At 45.7% G+C, this 16,874-nt stretch overlaps 1 long non-coding RNA gene across 1 annotated transcript; it reads left to right on the forward strand.

Moving 5' to 3' along the window:
- Positions 1 to 435: 435 nt before the first annotated feature.
- LOC125961222 (uncharacterized) lies at positions 436 to 7,743 on the forward strand. The gene is made up of 3 exons (XR_007471645.1): positions 436 to 709; positions 5,913 to 6,026; positions 6,514 to 7,743. It is a non-coding gene; the product is annotated as an uncharacterized LOC125961222 (long non-coding RNA).
- The last annotated feature ends 9,131 nt before the right edge of the window (positions 7,744 to 16,874 follow it).

The raw sequence follows: 16,874 nt of genomic DNA on the forward strand, positions 1-16,874 counted from the left end.
GGCCTCCCTGACGCTGTTTTTTTTCTGCCTTCAACCCAGACTCAGCCTTGGGTGAGCTTCTGCATAGGTCCTAAGGTGAGAAGCAGCAAGTTGTCCATAATCCCTTTTATAATTAGCAGTGGAGCCAAGCTCAAACTCAGGCTCAGCCGACCCCAGAGCCTCACTTCTCTAGGGCTCCAGCAGAGTCCGGCAGGAGCCAGGGCCAAAAACCGTTGGATTATCCACATACCAGCTTCCAGAACCACGATTTAATTACAGCACCGATGCCAAGGGCTTTGAAAGTCCCAGGCTAGGTGTTGAAAACCCAGGAAGTAAGGGGGCTTTTGCTGTGCCTTGCTTTCCCTTCAAGGGTTGCTCCCGGGGACACATCAAATCCCCAGCCCCCTTTCATCTTCCTTTTGCTTTTCCAGCTCTTTCGCTGTGGACTGTTTTTTTTTTTCCCTTCCAGATAATTATTTACACAGAAGGAGAATAATTAGCAGCCCAGGAAGCGCGTTTTTGTTCTCAGCTCCCTGCCCCGGCCTGCCTCTCTTGTCGGAAGTGGTGCACTTGGAAGAGGGACATCAAAGCTGCTGGGGAGGCTTTGCACCGAGAGGGATTTTCTTTGTCTGACTGAGAAGCAAAGAAAGACAATCTTGGCTTGCTCGTCTCTGCCCGCTGACTGCTGCCATTTCCCTGGGCCTGGGGACCCTCCAGTGACCAAGGAGAGGTGAGAATAACAGACTGCTTCCCAAGTACGGTGGGTGTTTTCCTACTTGGTTTCAATCTCTTTTCCTGGAACACGAAGGGTACATTCTGCCTTCTCAGAAAACGTTAGAGCCAGAAGAGTCTGTCTGGTCTGGAAAACACAAACTCAGATGCTTCTTGTGGTCACCAGGTCAAAGCTGAGTGAAGCAGACAAGTATACGATGATGGGGAGGGGTGGAGTCTGGGGTAACTCAGAGCAGACCTGCCCCTCTTAAAACCTGTCTGTCGTTGCTATGTGGCAATGGGGGCCCAGTGTGGGCTGCCTCCCAATTTTTCTAGAGAAGCTGGATACATGAGTTTGCATCTGAAATTAAATTGTAAAATGCTGTGAAGGCCAAATGAAACACCAAAAGAAGGGCTGGCTATAGCCCACGACCACCAATTTGCAATGTCTCATCTGTTTCAACTCCCTCTTCTTGCCTATGAGGGAAACTGAGGCTCAGACAGTAGTAGTAACTTATCCAAGATCACATATAAGGGATGAAGCCAGGACTGGAATCCGAGCCTTCAAGTATATCATGGAATCCAAGCCTTCAAGTATATCATGGCTATTTCCAGGGCTTGAAATAACTTAAGATGCTTGGCACACAGAAGGTACTTAGATAGTTGTCAGCTAGATGATTAGCGACAACATTTAATTAGCATTGATCACGTATTATGCTTTAGCACTATGCTAGATGTTACATGTCTTAGACATATTCATCAGGACTCTTTTGGTTGCAAATGACAGAAACCCAACTCAAAATAGTTTAAACAAAGATGCACTGGTTGCCACATATAAAGATGCGTGATCTGCAGGTGTGGCTGTACCTAGACGTTTACACCAATTGTCAGTTCATTTCGCTTTCCCAACATTCTCTTTTTCTCACTTCTGCTCTCCTGAAGGCAGTGTGCTGACTCCATTCCTAGATACATGCAAGATGGTAAAACTGGCCACAGACAGCTTGAAATTTGCGCCTTTCCAGCTAAAGACCCTAGAAGGCAAAAGAGCTCCCTATCCCAAGAGTGGAGCAAAAGCCCCAGGGCTAACTCTCATTGGACCAACCGAAGTCACTGCTCATCCCTAAATCAATCCTCATGGCCAAGAGAATGAAATGTTCTGATTAGCCATGTCTGGGTCATGTGACCACGCCTAGCACTTGAGTGGACCTGGTTTTAGGTCTTACATTTAAGTCTTTGATTCATTTTGAGTTAATTTTTGTATGTTGTAGTAGGTAAGGGTATAGCTTCATTCTTTTGCATGTGAATACCCAATTTTATCAGCACCATTTCTTGAAAATACTGTACTTTCCTATTGAATGGTCTTGGCATCCTTACTGAAAATCATTGAACCATAAACGGGAGGATTTACTTCTGGACTCTCTATTCTATTCCATTGGTCCATGTGTCTGTCACTAAGTCAGTACCACACTATTTTGAATAATGTAGATTTGTGGTCAAATCTGAAACCAGGAAGTGTGAATCCTTGAGCTTTGTTCTTCTTTTACAGGATTGTTTTGGCTACTTGGGGTCCTTTGAGATTCCACATGAATTTTAAGATGCGTTTTTCTATGCGTGCAAAAAAAAACATCAGTGAGATTTTGACAGGGATTGCATTAAAACTGTAGATAGCTTTGGGTAGTACTGACGTCTTAACAAAAGTAAGACTTTTAAAACTACATTTTATACATCTATATACAGATACGTATGTGAGTGTGTTTGTGTGTGTATGTTTGTTTACATGTTTGAATGTCTGTGTGGTTTGCATATTGATTTATTCTAAAAAGTATAAGAAGTGGCTCTAAATCTAAGACGCTCCTGGCCCACAGCAGGAGATCAATAACTACTTTGCTGAATGGTAGTGAATTACACTGAATGAACAGAGAACTTGTTATTGGTCATAAAGCTCAGAGGCTGATGTTTATCTAGGATCAGCCAATGAGTACGTTGCACTTGTGCTGATTTAATTATCTTATCTTAATGGTTTGTTTATTCATTCAATCATTATATTATTTCTTAATATAAGCATTTACTATGCGCTCAACCCTCTACTACTACTGAGGATATACAGTGATGAACAAGACAGGCACAATTTCTCCGGGAGCTTATGACTGAGTTGGGGAGAAAAACACCAAAGAAAAGATAACTAATGTTTTAAATGATGGCTGCTGTCTTCACTGAGGTCTGTTAGCTCATCTTCATGGAGTTGGTTGGGTCTGTTAAGAATGATAAAATTTACTTATGTCCACCATGTTATCAAGGATTATCTTTGAAAGACTTTACTCTCCTTAAAAAAATGTATATTCTTTGATTTGTTAAGATGTCCCAAGAAGCCACTAAATCAAGAAAGGAACGATTGGGAAAAGGAAAATATTCGCCACAATACTCTGCAGCCACACTGCTCTCAGACTCTGACCCTTTATGGTTGGAGTTGGAATCTACAGTCACCGTTTTCACAGGTGGCGAATGGAAAGGCTAGTGGTGGAAAGAAAACACAGACGTTCTAGCAAAATGATGTTTACTGTTGGGGGGCAAATTTAGACCTTGGGGTGGGGATTAAGGGCAGAATCACTGTATGCACTGGCTGGAAAAAAGGTAAACAGAGCCCTGCACTGACCATGGACGGGAAGCAGCCAACACAGCCTTGCGGGTTTGTGTGTAAAGAGAGCTAGAACAGGGCCAGATATCCCACGCCAAGCCCTGACTGCCTCCCTCTGGCTATGTGACCTTGGGTAAGTCACTTCATAGTTTTGGCCACTTCAGTAATGTCTGCAAAATGAAACGCATCATCTTTGCCCGCTCAGAGGGTGGTCTGAGTATCAACAAGATTGTCTGTGGAAGCTCTGCTCTGACTCTGAGTGGTGCTGAGCTTGGAGGCTAATATTTCCATTGTTCTCTTCACACCTCTGATTCTTCTCATTTCTACCACTTGTTTACACCTGTATTCTTGGCACTTCTGCCATTCCATGTGAGCAGTTTCCAAATTAAAACTGCCACTCAGCGGGAAGGCCTTGAAGTCTCTTTTACTAATCTGAGTATCATTCAAGTCAACATATGTTGTTTTCTAGCTGCACCAAGTAAATTATTCCAGCATCAATGATCTGGAATCAATGATCTTTGGTGTTGGAACAGTGTAACAGCAGAGAATGTAGACATTTAGAGCAAACACAGAATCACGGCATAATCCTAGGGGAGGCCCAGAGCTGTGTGACCATGTCCCTAAGAGCCTACCGAGTAGGTCTGCCTGTGACCAGCTCCCAGGATGCTAAGGCTGTGAGCTGGCACTGGAGAGATGAATTATGGGTGGAAGCTACACTTGCTCCATCTGCTGCTCCACATTCAAGCGCTCACTTCTATCCAGCCACCTCCCTTTGGGGAACCCGGATGGGTAGACCAGAACACCGGCTATGGAGCTTGACCTTGAGGGCTGCATCCCGAGGATTCAGGGACAGCAGGGGGATTCTGACCCAAGGTGGCAAGGCACATATATTGAACCAGAGGAGGCTGGGTTTTTTTCATCCATTAGTCAGGTGCATTTCATTTGTGAGAGGGAAAAAGTGAACTCAAACTAGCTTAAGCAAAAATAACATTTTAAAGGGGTGATGGGATTTATTAACTCATGGGATTAAGAAGTCAAAGAAATGGAACTAGCTTCAGACCAGGCTGAGCACAGAGGCTCAGGCAGTATTGTCAGGACTCTGCTCTCTCTCCATCTCTCAATTCTGCTGTCTTTCTTGGCTTGGGTTTCTACTCCAATAGAGAGAGTAGAAACCTACCTGACAGGCATTTGACCTGCTGGCCCACTACTATCCTAGCAACTCAACATCTCCAGTGGAAGAAAAAACAAGTCTTCCCTGAAACTCTTGACAGAAAAGACCTAGCAAGGACTCTGATTGGTCCAGCTTAGAACGCATTCTTATCCTCAGCCAAACCCTGAGAACAGAACTGGGTCCCATTCCCAATCTTGGTGCTGGAGATGGTGGCAAGGGTGTCCTTCCCACCTACCCTGGATGGAAAAGGTCTTTGACTGGAGAGAAGTATCCTGTCACCAGAAGGCAGTGGGTGGGAGAAGGATGGAAGTTAGACCAAAAAAAATGACCAAAATTTATAATATCAAATAATGCTTCATGCTTCCCAAGTCCCACAAGATAATCCACACACACAGAGAAGAAGAGTTCCACGTTCGAGTTAGCTTTGAAAACACTACAAGCTCAATGGCTTTGTATTTTAAAGGTTCTGAGACACCCTGCAGCGAAGAGACCTCTTTAAATTTGTCTAAACCAGCATTTCCTGAAATGTTTGGACCACGGATTCTTTTTGTTTTTCAGAACCAATTTTTAAATCTGAAAAACAAAACAAAACAAAAAACAGATGGGCTACAGAGGGCCAAGATTCAAATGCCAAGAACACCAGGGCCAAACAACCTGAAGTTGGTGTTAACTGGACCAAGAGGCTGGAGCTGGGCAGAGGTGCATTAAGAGTGTGAACAATTCAGGAACAAGCTAAGAGCCGCAGATGGATGACCTTTCTTGGATGGTGGGGGCATAGTTTTTCTGGCCAGAAAAGCCAGAAACTGGGAACTCTAATAGTGCCACCGGTTCAGGGGCCCATCTCACCGTGGGCAGGAGAGCAGTATTGGAGGATGGAGATGGGTGCTCATGAGGCGAGGGGAGAGAAACCCAGGGTCCCAGCAAGGACTCCTTGGTGGACGGAGTGTCTGCTCCCAACACGTGGCAGAACAGAGGCCCTGAGAATTCAGAGCCAAGCTCTAACAGCTCAATCACGGTAGAAAACCAAATGCTGAGGAGGACTCAGGCTCTGGCCTAGGATTCAGAGTCAGGACTTGTATCTGTCAGGATCGAACAAGGAAAAGAGACAACTGTATGGATGAAGAATAGGGAATCTGAGACAGGGAACTGGTTATACACGTGATGGAAGGGCTGAGACATGAACACGCCCCAGTGAGAGGGCCCAGAGAGGAATCCCGCAGGAAACCCCTACCCCATCTTGGCTGTAGGTAAAAGGGGGAAGACAGTGTTACCCAGAGTCTGAGGTCCCCCAGTGGAAGCTGGCATCACAGTGGGCGAGTCCAACAGAATCTGGGGCCACAGCAGGAGACACGGTAGCCACTGGAGATGCTGACCAGATCGTGTGTGTGTGTAATTAACCATTTTCTCCCTCTCCAGTCTCCTGCCAGTACCAGCCAGTGCTGGACCCAGACAGAAGCCAGTGACCCAGGAGCCTCAAATGCACCGACAGGAGTCTGCTCCTTTGGCAATTCCCTGAGCAGAAAAAAAAAGGTGAGAGAGGTCCCGGACTAGCAAAGAACCTCAGCTTCAAATTACAAGATTACGTGGTTTCCCAGATTTTCCCCAAATCAGGGATCAGCAAACTCTTCCTGTGAAGGACCATTGCAATTCAGTCTCTAATGCAATGACTCAACTTTTCTGCTGTTTCCTGACAGTATACAAATAAATTTGCTGTGTTCTAATAAAACTTTATTTACACAAACAACAGTGGGCCAGATTTGGCCCGCCAGCATGTAGGAACCTGGCGACATACGAAAGACAGTTACCATCTTTGCACCTCACACCCAGGAGGTGACCTCTTTGCTTCTCTCCACAGAAACAGCATCTTGGGCTGTACAAATCGCAAAGCTCATAAAAAATATATATATATTAAAAATATTCTTATGCTTAAAACCATTTCCCCCAGGATTCTGATGTGCAAAACCTTTCCTAGGCTGTCACAACAGTCTACTACATTGTCACCCCATGTGTCTTTCAGATGTGACAACATGTTGTAACCTGGCCCCACATGCCACATCCAACCTTCTCTAGGACAACATGTGATTTCTTCTTCCAAGAGCCCCAGGCACAACGGAAGCTTGAACAGCAGGGGGTTGATTTTGAATTGAACATAACGAACCACCAGTCAAGGGCTGCTCTCTCATTGGTTTAAAGAGGCTCATTCTGTCTCTGGAATTGTGAGAATAATTCTCGAAGACGCCCTCTTGGGGTTTAAGGGTGGATTTAGGCAGGCAGTGGCAATGTATTCAAGCTGGAATTGGTCCAAAATGGTGCAGAGAGCAGCTGCTGAGCGCAGTGAGACGCTATCCCCTTCCCCAAGCTCTGGGTGCAGACAATGCCTGAGCTCCTCTTGCCGCGGAGAGGAGCTTGGTACGAAACTTTGACACATCCATGAAATAGAATTCTTCCCTCGAAGACACACTTCTTTAGAAAGCCCTTATTTCTTGGAATTCCAAATGGAAATGGAGCCACTCATTTCGGCATCCGCATGCGCCCTCTCTTCCCAGCCTTTAGACTTAGTGCCCCCACCATCTCCTTCACCCCACATTTTGGTCCTCCTCCCTTTGTTCTTTTCATCCCCTTCACTAATGCTCCCGTGATCCATCACCCCAGCAGCCACGGCCCTCAGGCAGGTGCAGTAACAACCCATTCGACACAGACTTTGGCTGGAAGAATCTTGACCAAATTTGCTGACCACACGGCATCCATCACTCAGGAAATGTCCTTGTCCAAGTCTACTTCAGAGAGGCCCCAAAGATTCTGTGAAGGCCAACATTCTATGACCCTTCTCTCTTAGTTCTATTACCCTTCCATTTATACGACCACCACATAAAAGAGGAGGGGGTGCAGGAGGGGAGGAGAAGAGCTCTCTTGTCTGGAGCTCCTGAATATGCATGTATTGCAGCTGTCAGTCTCAGCTTTCTCTTGTCAGGTTTTATACCCCCTGCCCTCAGCTTTGTGCACCTACACGTTGACCCCAGTCTTACCACTGTCTCACATTGACCAGCCCCTCAGCTAACAGCTCCTCCCACTGGCACCCAGCCCGCTCCTGGTGGTCCCCGTCCCCGCTCCCATATTGGCTTATCATGGCCTTGTGAGCAGAGTATGGGCATCAACTCATAACATTGCTTATCTGTCTCTAAAACTCACCAGCATTGAACTTGGTCTTTCCTAGTACTCTGAGAGAAGTGACCTTGGACTGATAAAATTTTCTGAAAGCAATAACAGTTTTGAAAGCAGATACTCATTTCGTACTTATTTTGTGTTGTCTGGAAGGCCTTGAACAGTGCTGTGCGTGGTGACAACAGTAAATAGGGTTTATCTCATTTCCCAAATCCAGTTGATCCGGAGTGCCTGCCTCAAACTACATCCAGGCTCAGCAGGAAGAGTTCCATAATTGATTAGTAATGTCTGCAGCAGATATAGGTTGGGAGGGTGATGACATACATGCTACTTATCTGCTGTCCCTTTGGTAGGTGGTCAACCAGTACCTGCTGAAGCTGGTGAGACAGGAAGAGCTCAGAACCAAGTTAGAAAAGACAGGATTTAAAATGAGCATTGCTGCTAATTAGCTGGGTTGATACTGAGCAAAATCCTTACTCCTCTGGGCCTCCACTGCCTTAACTATGCCTTAACTTAACGAGATCCAAACAAAAATATTTCACCTGGAACCTCCAACCTTGCAGAAGCTTATGAAACGAATGAACATTCCCCAAATGACTGTCCATATTGCAAAAAGACTAATGAAAAGGCGGCAGCATATGATGGTTAAGAGTGACTTTGCAGTCAGAACAACCCAAGTTTGGAGCCTGGTGGGCAAGTTCCAGAACTCCTTTGTACCTCAGTTTCCTCAACTGTGAAATGACCACTCACGACCACTTAGTAAAAACTAAGTAAGATAAGGTTTGTCAATCCCTGGGTGGGGGCCCAGGAGGCATCTAATACAGCCTATCATTACTGGTATCGTTATTATTTCAGATGGGATGGGCCACTTCTCTTTTAGAAGCAGCCTGTAAACCGAGTGATCGTTAGTTCCACAGATCCGTGGTTATTCTGTGGGGAAACACATCCTTTTCCAGATGATCAGAGCAGTTTAGTTTGCTGGCTGCATCCTTCAGAACATGAGGCCCACGGGAAGGGGGAGACATAGCAAAGAACCCTCTGATGTGGAAAAGGCCAGGGACCCCAGGGATGGTTGTCCTCCACAGCCCTTTCTTATGCCGAATGTCTGTGCTCCTCTAAATGCCAGCCACGTGTCTCTACGGGGCTCGGCACACAGGCAGCTCTCTCGGTGGGAGGCGATGCCATTCTGAGATCTTTCTCTACTATTCTGTGAGTCGGTGTATAGTTCGTGTCCCCTGTTGGGCCAATTACTGACTTAAAATGTTGTTAAGAAAAGGCAAGAACATTCATTATGTAGCAGCGAGCACTGAGGCTCCGTGGTTTTCTATTTATGCTGTTTGAAACAGCCACTCTTCTTTGGTCTCTCTGTGTGTGCGTGTCACCAAAAGGCCTCCGAACCACAGATTCTTCCCTGGTAGCTGTCCGTCTTCTCTCCCCACACCCGTCTATCACCCTGTATCGCTCAGCAGGGATCGGCCAGGACAGGAACCGCAGGCAACAAAGAGCTGAGCAGGAACCGCAAGTTGCTGGGGACAGAGATGCTTAAGTACCGTACAAGTGCAGGGGATGAAGAAAAGGGAAGCAGGAGCTGATTTATCTGGTCCGCATTCTTGCGGCACAAATGGAGATGAGATCACATGATGCCACAACCGTGAGTAAATTCCACGAAGACACTTGAAACCATGAAAAAACCCAACACTCTCCTGGTGTGAAAAACAAGACTAGGAGTGAGGAGACCTGGGTTCTAGTTATGGCCTGTTTGACCTTGAACAACGAATCGAATCTTTCTGGCTCCCAGACCATCCTTCCGCAAGTTGAAATTGGTGACATCATCATGATGTTTCCATTCAGCCCCTACGATCCATGCATATATGATTCCATGAGCCAAAGCCTGTGGGTGCACTGAGCTCTTTGGGAGATTCCTATTTCGGCTTCATAGAGACCCCGTCTCTGTACTTATAACAGACCCTCAACCAACCACAGGGGAGGCTTCCCCAGATTTGGATACACTTTGGATCAATCCATATCCTTTAGAGTACAGAACTCAAATCTCCCGTGAGCTGGAATACCACTCATCTGATCAATCATTTTCATCCTATGATAAATACTTTATTGCAAGGAATGCATACCTAGGCACCTTTGAAATTAATCCAAGTCTGCAATCAGTCAGGGAATAGATTCACGCCTTCACTTTACTTTTCCTAAGCAAGCAAAATGAGCTCATCTCAGGCATAGGATTAGTTCCTCCAGGAGGGTGGAATCCTTTCTGTGTCTTCAAACCAGCCTGACATCCAAGCCCTCACCTCATCAGGAACCTGTTTATCCAACCCAGCTACAAAGAGGCGGGCACGTTCTCCCAAAGTGGCTCTCATGGTTTTGTTTTTCTTTATTTTCGCCTGCCTTTTTTTTTTTTTTTTTAAATAGCTTGCTTTAAGTATAAGGCACAGGGTTTCCAGAGTAACCTTAGGGAGCCCAGAGTTCTCCATTGGCTAAAAGATGACAACGGAGTTTCTCCATCTCCCATGACTCCTTTCTAGCCTCCGGACAAACAGAAAGATAGAGAATTGCAAAGTGATTTGATCCCCTTTGCCAACAGGATGGCAACAATCTCCATGACGGCTCTCCCCCTTCAATCTCAAAAGAGAAAACCTCTCCTCACTAGAGTCACGAACATCTCAGTGTTTACTGAGTTAATATGACAATGGTCTCCTTAGCAACCTTGCTCTCACAGGATTGAAGGAGACAAGTCCTTCTTTAATGCTTCCCCAGCCTAGACCAGAACACAAGCTCTCTCCAACATCAGTAAACAGAATGTAATGAGGTTACAAAAAAAGCCAGTGATACAAGATAGCTTCTCCCTGAGTAGCTTAGCAGGCAGGGTTGTTCTGTTACACAGGGCTACTCGGTAACTAAGGACCTGGCACACAATGAGGTGGATGGAGCATTGCGTCAGTCTCATTCCTAAATGAACTTACTGTTCTACAGAGAAAAGAGGTTGGGCTAATATGATACTTACCTCTTAGCTTCTTACTGGGGCTCACATATTATAAATGAGAGCTCCTAGCGCGGAGCCTGACACGCACCAGGTCAGAAAGCCTGATGGGGGTGAAGACCTTATGATCTACTAGACGGTCCGTTTATGAAGACAGAGTATCGATCTGCCCTCTTCAGTGATCAATGCTTAGTGGTGCCTGGCACATAACTGATGCTCAAAATTTGCGTTACTGAAATGCACTTTCAGTAACATTTATTATTACATCATCGGATCCTTAAGATACCAGAGGAGGTGGGTAACACCATTATCTTACATTTTATAGATGAGAAAAATGAGACCCTGACGTCAAGTCTCTGGACTCAGGTCCCATGGTAAGTGACAGAGCCAGGCTCTGTCCCCATGGCCAGCTGACACTGGTGCCAAAGCTCTAGCCTCTACTACGCTGTCTCAACAAAGTTACTCTTTCTCTGGGCTCCGTGAAGAAAGAAGGCTCAGCTTCTCTCCAGTGCTCTCAGCCCTGTTTACCTGCCAACTTGGAAGAAGTGTGATGTGGAGATTACCCTCAAGGAACTTTAAGCATCCGTGGTGATTTGAAATTTCCTAACTCTGCCTGCCCGCCCCCTCCATCACCCCATGCCCCCTGGAAGCTGTCTCCAAATTTGAAGCTTGAGTGATCCAGTTTCAACGTGGCTCATTCTAATTCATCAAGGAGAGCTCACTCTCTGTTGCTTCTCCAACATATGTTTATCCAAATTCATCACAGGAATGGGGATTGCGTGTCCCTGGCATGGGGCTCCGATGCATGGGCAGATTTTCCTGGCAGGGAACCCAAGCACCCAGAACTCAGGAGTTGGATGGGCACGTAGCTAATTTTATTGAGTCCAGGTAAAGTTCTGATGTCCCCTTTCCAGAGGCTAGAATTGTAGAATAAGAAGGAGGCAAAAACGTAGTTGTGAACATCCGGGTGAGGCAATGTAATTTACGATACAGGTTCATCAGCGGGAGACCCAGAGAGCAGGCGATGCTGCAGAACTGTCTCCTGGGGCTGCAGAATGTGTGTACGGTCCTGGGACTCCTGCTCTGGGCTGATGCGCATCAGTGGCCCGGGGAAACAGCGGTCACGCAAACTAACAACCTCAGAAGCATCCTGGGATCCGCCCTTTTTCTCCACGCCCGCACTCGATTAGGTTTTAGTGTCACCTTTTGTGTCACCTCCTCTCTGAGTTCACCCAACATCATCTCTTACCTGGACCTTTGCAATAGCATCTCCGCTGTTCCCAGCCTCTCCTTCTGCCCCTCTGACGCATCACCTCCTTTGCAGCTGGAGTGATTTTCTTAGAAGGAAAATCTACTCAAAACCCTTCAAAGACTTCTCATGTTTTTATCACAAAGCCAAATCCATTAGCCTGGCGTTCAGATCCCGTCATGAGCTGGCCCCTGTCTAATTCTGTGTTCTCATCTCTTTGCACTTGGATTCATCGTTTCTGAGCATCAGTCAACCTCCTCGCCTCTAGGTGGCTGCACTGCAATTTCTATTACCCACAAGTGCACTCCAGCCCTGGTGTCCTTTACGCAATTCTTAAGAGTTGAGGTTTCACTGTCTCCCAAGGGAGCTCTCCAGCTCCCCAGGAAAATTTTCAGTAACCATGAATTTGGGGTTCACTCCCAAGAGACTGAAAGGCATATTGTACCAACCGAGCACCTCCCTCCTCCCTGTATTTGCACAGATTACACTAATAAGACCAGCATGACAGGGGCTTAGAGTCTGGGCTTCTTGATCCTGTAACACATGAGGCTGTGGGAAAAATGCTGAACCACATTTAGCCTGGGTTTCTTCCTCTGTAAAACAGGGGCAGCAATATTACCTACCTTATTGTTTAAAAAGAAAACGATGTAATATATATAAAAAGGAAAACTATATAAAACACTGATGCTGTATCTTGTACACAGATGGGTTTAACAGACAGTAGTAATGGTGATGAGAATGACTGACAATGTTGACAGCAATAACAGCATGACCCCAGTAAATCCTGGAGGACCATGTGGTCTGGTTTTGGAGTAGTCTGACATTCAGGGAAGCAGAGTCCAGCAACCAAAGAGTACTAAAAAGCAATTCCTTTACTTTTCTCTCTCAAGGAGACACCCAATTCATAAACTACAGCAACATGTTTAAAACTCCCTTCCCCAGTTACTCTTATCCTCCCATCTGGTAGCTGCCCGAAAGTGGTTTCCTTCTTACCCTTCCTACAAGTCTCAACTCTTATCCAAAAACTCAGCACCCCATCTGTCAATCTTTCTTCTTCTCCCTTCTTCTTTGGCCCACTTTTTTTTTTTCCTCCCAAATAAATCTCTCCAACACCACCTCTCAGTTCTCCCCCAAATGAGTTCTCCTTCTTTCTGCATAATCCATGTTTGAGGACCAGGGGAGGAAGGGTGAGAATGCTGGACAAACAACAGCAAAATTGTCCTTGGTCGGTGAGGGGAGGGAATGAAGCTGATAATATACATCCACGAGTCCCATCTTTCTTGTTAAAACAGCATCAGGGCAATATAGGACATGATAGACAATAAATTAGTGAACTGCCACCTCTATCCTTGGAAACCAGCTGTATCAACAGAAGTGACATTTCTTATTCTGTAAGAAGATAATGTGTGAAATGATCAAAACCGTCTCAAAATACCCTGCAGCCAAGTTGGAAGGATTCCTAGCCCCCAAACCTATGCCTTTGACCCCTAACAAGCCAACCTCCAGCTTAGCCAGCCACAGAGAAGACAGAGCTCTAGAAGAGTGGGAAACCATACCAGTTTTAGATTTTACCAATACCTACTAAAATAGACCCAAAATGTACTTAATCTTTTGATTTAACCTTTAATGATTTATCCTACAAATGACTGCAAACATGTATTCAGAGATATAGTCAAGGATATTCATTACAAAATTATAGAAGCAAAAGACTGGAAAAAGTCTAAATGTCCACCAAGCAGGACTGGTTAAAAATTATTGTTGATTCATGCAGTGGCATATTCTGGGGGCCCTCTTTAGGCTGATACAGGACAATCTCCTGGGCATATTTTTAAGGGGCCAAAAAGTAAAGTGCGGAAACATTTATTAAACATGCTCTAGTTGTGTTTTTCTAATTATTTTAAAGCTTGTGTACTTTGCCTTTACACTTGTCTGGGCATAGAAATATCTCAGGAGAGGTTAACATAGATCATGAGGAGTTTTAACCTCTGGGGAACGGGCTCAGGGTCGAAGAAGGAAGGAAACATTTTTTATTGCATATTTTTGAGTACTTATTATTTTTTCCATAGGCAGGTCTTACTTTATAATGAAACTTTTTGGGAAGAAAATGGCACTCACTTATTAAAGATAGGCTTGGATTCAAATCCCATCTCTTCACTCATGAGCTATGTGACGTTCAGCCCTGTTTTCTCACCGTAAGATGGGAACAGGGATCTATATCTCGGCTGCTGTGAGAATCAAGTAACACTATGTACACAAAATACCCAGCATGCATCTGGAAGATAGGAGATGCTCAAGAAACCGTAGTCTTTTTGTTTCAGTCTGCTTCCAAGCCTTCCTTGTCAATCACACAAGTCTAGAACACTCTTTGTTCCCTGAGCTTTCACCTTCACCTCCCTTTCTCAGAACTGTGCCTGCCCTGAACACTCTCTCCACAACACAGTTTGTAATTATTTCTGGCAACTTTTCTACCCAACCTCATCCAACCTCAGACCCTACCATGGAGTCCGCTAACTGTTGGACCTTCTCAGACCACCCCCTTCTTACTGCCCATGAGCAAAAATATCTAATGTGTGCTGGGCATTTTCTATGAGCCTAGCACCGTTCTAACATTTCATTCATGTGAATACCCAAGGAACTAAGGCTTATTATGACTCTCATTGTAAAGACAAGGAAACTCAAGATGAGGCACAGTGAGAAACTTGCCAAGAACCGGAGAGTGCCAGAATCCCGCTGTTCGTCTGCCTGCCGTATTCATTCCTACTGTACCCCGTCCACAGAATTCAGATACAATAAGACGCGCAGCTCTCCACCCCATCATCACTTTTTTTTGTTTTAAATAAATTTATTTATTTATTTTTGGCTGCATCGGGTCTTCGTTGCTGCGCACAGGCTTTCTCTAGTTGCGGCGAGCGGGGGCTACTTTTTGTTGCGGTGCTCGAGCTTCTCATTGTGGTGGCTTCTTGTTGCAGAACACGGGCTCTAGGCGCACGGGCTTCAGTAATCGTGGCTCGTGTGCTCTAGAGCGCAGGCTCAGTAGTTGTGGCGCACGGGCTTAGCTGCTCTGCGGCATGTGAGATCTTCCTGGACCAGGGCTCAAACCCGTGTCCCCTGCATTGGCAGGCGGACTCTTAATCACTGTGCCAACAGGGAAGTCTCCCATCGCCACTATTTAAAAGTCTTTATCCATTCAAATAGATTTGCTATTCTCTTTCCCACTGTCCTTTCACCCAACACCTGCAGAGTAAGGGGCTGCAGAAGGGAGCCTTAAATAGCTTCTCCAGATGGCCTGTGGCCTGTATGAGCTCTGAGAACATGCCACATATCAAAACTCCCCAAGAGGCCACCTGGGGAGTTACGCCACAGCTCTGATGGGACCTGGAGCCTGTACTGCATAACTGTGGTGTACAATGGTGACACCACAGGCACCTCTGTGAGTCCATCTCCAGCCATGGATAATGGCTCATGCTCCCCATGCTGCCGACTGTATTTCTGCAGCGGTTCTGTAGGAGGGACTGTGCATGTAACGGTGGCCCATCATTTTCCACGCACCCATCTCTGTGGCCTGATGGGTGTGTTCACCCTTGTTTATTTGTTCTATAATTTAATTTCCCACCAGAGATTAACAGCGTTGCTTTTCTGAGGCCATTTCTTGTAAGAATTGAGTCAACTCAAGCACTGATTCAGAATGGCTTTGCAAGGACAGCTGTTCTTTCAATTTAGAAGCTCCAAGGTATGAAGTCTGGACTGTGGCTTTGCAATGCAAAAGGGGGTCTGCCACTCTTTTGCACTTGCTGCATACCAGCCGCTGTGCCTGGTATTTAACATGCATTTTCCTACTGAATCCTTGGGGCAGCTTTTTTTTTTTTTAATCTTTATTGGAGTATAATTGCTTTACAATGGTGTGTTAGTTTCTGCTTTATAACAAAGTGAATCAGTTACACATATACATATGTTTCCATATCTCTTCCCTCTTGCGTCTCCCTCCCTCCCACCCTCCCTATCCCACCCCTCTAGGGTTCACAAAGCACCGAGCTGATCTCCCTGCGCTATGCGGCTGCTTCCCACTAGCTATCTATTTTATGTTTGGTAGTGTATATATGTCCATGCCACTCTCTCGCTTTGTCACAGCTTACCCTTCCCCCTCCCCATGTCCTCAAGTCCATTCTCTAGTAGGTCTGTGTCTTTATTCCCGTCTTGCCCCTAGGTTCTTCATGACATTTTTATGAGGCCGCTTTATGGTTATCAGAGAGGTGAAGTGACTTGCCCAAGGCCGCATGGAGGTGTGGTCAGAACAGAGACACAGCCCTCTGGAACCCCTGTGATTATTTTTTTCTCCAGCCAGTCGTTTGTCCTACAAGTTTGTATTAGTGTCTCCCAGAGCTGGGCACATGAGATTCAGCTTTGACCGAAATGGTCACAACTCTGCATTTATGAAACCTTTATTACGTTTTGTCAGGAGGAGCACATTACGCTTGCAAAATAACCACTGCCTTTTATTTGCCAAGCACTTTAAAGTTTACAAAATGTATCTGCACTCATTATCTCATCGTGAATAAATGTACTGTACTCCCCGATGCTTAAATAAATGGTAAAGGAGACCTGTGACTTTGGAGTGACCTATCTTGAAAGTGCATCCTCTCTGCTCAATCTATCCAAATCCAGAGGCTGTGTTTACTATCCTCGAAGCAACTGCATTTAAATTAAATTACTGTCCCTCTTTCCCTCACTTCACTCTCTGCCTTCTGCTGCTCTTAAAATACTTCTTTGGTCTCCAGATGGGTGACTTGCTTTCCATTGCCACTGCATTTGGATGAACACATAGTTCTCTGGGCTGGGGGCAAGGTGTCACCTTGGAGACTACGGGGTTTGACTGACAGTTGGGGACGGCCCCTGAGCAGTCAACTCCCTTATGAAGTCTGCTCTTCCCTTATCACATCTATCCATTCTTTTTCAAGTTTCCTTCTTCACAATGTGG

The sequence above is a fragment of the Orcinus orca genome, chromosome 15, assembly GCF_937001465.1.
Source record: "Orcinus orca chromosome 15, mOrcOrc1.1, whole genome shotgun sequence".
NCBI lineage: Eukaryota > Metazoa > Chordata > Mammalia > Artiodactyla > Delphinidae > Orcinus > Orcinus orca.